Genomic DNA, 1937 nt, shown 5'->3' with positions numbered 1-1937 from the left:
TGCCCTGATCCTGGATCCCCGGGAGCTGCCCTGGCCCCGGATCCCCGGGGGGATCCCAGCGGGACCTGCCAGGCACCACCACCCAACCCCAAAAGGCACCATTTGCAAACCAAAACTCAGAAAAAAAACCCCACAAACCCCAAAAAAAGCTTTTTTTTTTTTTTTTGCCAAGCCTCTCCCTGGCTGACTCCGGGTGATTCAGTGGAATTAGTGGGTGCCAGCGGGTCAGGATCCCGTGGCACAGGAGGTGTCACCTGCTGGGGGTGGCTGTGTCCCCTCCCTCACTCCCCCTCCCCGGGCAGGGCACTCGCTCATCACTTCGGTTTTCTACCTGTGAGTACTGTATCCAGTTCAGAACCAACAGCTTCCTTTAGGAAAGATTTTACCATTTTATAAAAGACATGTTTAATTATGATGGAGATGGCTGTATTGTAATTAATATTTTGAGATAATTGTGATTTTGAGCTTAAATTATATACAGAAATGGTCATTTTTGTATGTGTTCAAAGATTGCTATATTCCAGATGACTGTACTTTTCAGTTGAATTCCAGTATCCATGTAAATAAAGCTGAATGAGGAAATATTTACTACTTTATTAACATAGATTGTGAATGTACTTCATGTTTTTTGCAGTATAAAGACTTACTGAACTTGAAAGCTGCTTCATTTTATGTGCAAAAAGGTACTTCAAAAATTCTATTTTAAATCTATTGATTGAGTGCAATCAGCTCCTGTCCCTTGGCACATGCAGGTTGTCCCCTCCCCGTGCGTGTGGGGTTGCTGCATTTTGCAGATGCTTCTGTGCAGAGGGAGCCCAGGGACTGAACCCATGCTGTGCAGTGCAGCAGAGCCATTTTCGGCTTTGCTGTACCCACCTTTTTCAGTATTTCCAAAAAAAAAAGTGTTTTGAATAACATTAAAAAGTCTCTTTATTGTATAAATAATAAAAATGTCACCTTATTGTAAGGCTGTCGGGTGGTTTGGTTTTTTTTGTTCTTTTTTTTCTGGCAGAAAGGAGGTTTCAGAGGGGGGGGAAGTGCTGGGAATGAGCCTGGAAAATTGGGCAATTCCCAGCTGAGTCCAGCTGCAGCCACTGGGAGACATCAAATATGGAAAGGGAGAGATGGAAATGGGGAAGAAAACTCAGGTTTAGTGACTTTTGGGGCAAATGTGTGGAAGGAGAAATGCATGGAAGAAATGGATGAAAGGACAGTGGAGGGACAAAAATGTATGGAAGGATAAATGTATGGAAATGCAAATGTATGGAAGGAGAAATGCATGGAAGAAATGGATGTAAGGACAAAATGTGTGGAAGGAATGGATGAAAGGACAAATGGATGAAAGCACAAATGGATGAAAGGACAAATGCATGAAGGACAAAATGTACAGAAACAAAAGGGGGCAGGGGGTGAGGGCAGCAGCACTCCAGCATCAAGGAGCTGCAGAAGTGTCCCTGGAGCTCCAGTGTCCCCTCCTGGCACTGCACACAGGCACTGCCACCTATTTCCCACAGGACAGATCCCACCCTTCCCATTCCCACTCCCCCAGACAGGTCAGTGTCTCCCACTTCCCTGCAGCCAGGACCAGCTCCTGCTCCCTCCTTGGGGACCACGGGCAGGTGGAGCTCCCTGAGCCACCCCTGCTCCAGCTGGGAGGAAATTCCCACACCTGGAGAGCTGAGGAGAGCTCAGAGTGTTTCATGATCATCTGGACACGTTCAAAACCTCAGAGCTTTAGTGTGGACCTGTGTCAAATCCTGCTGTGCCACAGAACCTCCAGGGCTGTGCCCATGAGAGACCCTGAGGGGCTGGAGCGAGTCCAGGGCAGGGAACAGAACTGGGAATGGGCTGGAGAATCCCTGAGGGAGCTGGGAAGGGGCTGGAGAATCCCTGAGGGAGCTGGGAAGGGGCTGGAGAATCCCTGAGGGAGCTGGGAA

The sequence above is a fragment of the Parus major genome, chromosome 8, assembly GCF_001522545.3.
Source record: "Parus major isolate Abel chromosome 8, Parus_major1.1, whole genome shotgun sequence".
Classification (NCBI taxonomy): domain Eukaryota; kingdom Metazoa; phylum Chordata; class Aves; order Passeriformes; family Paridae; genus Parus; species Parus major.
The sequence above is the reverse complement of the archived record's forward strand: the minus strand, read 5'-3'. Positions refer to the sequence as shown.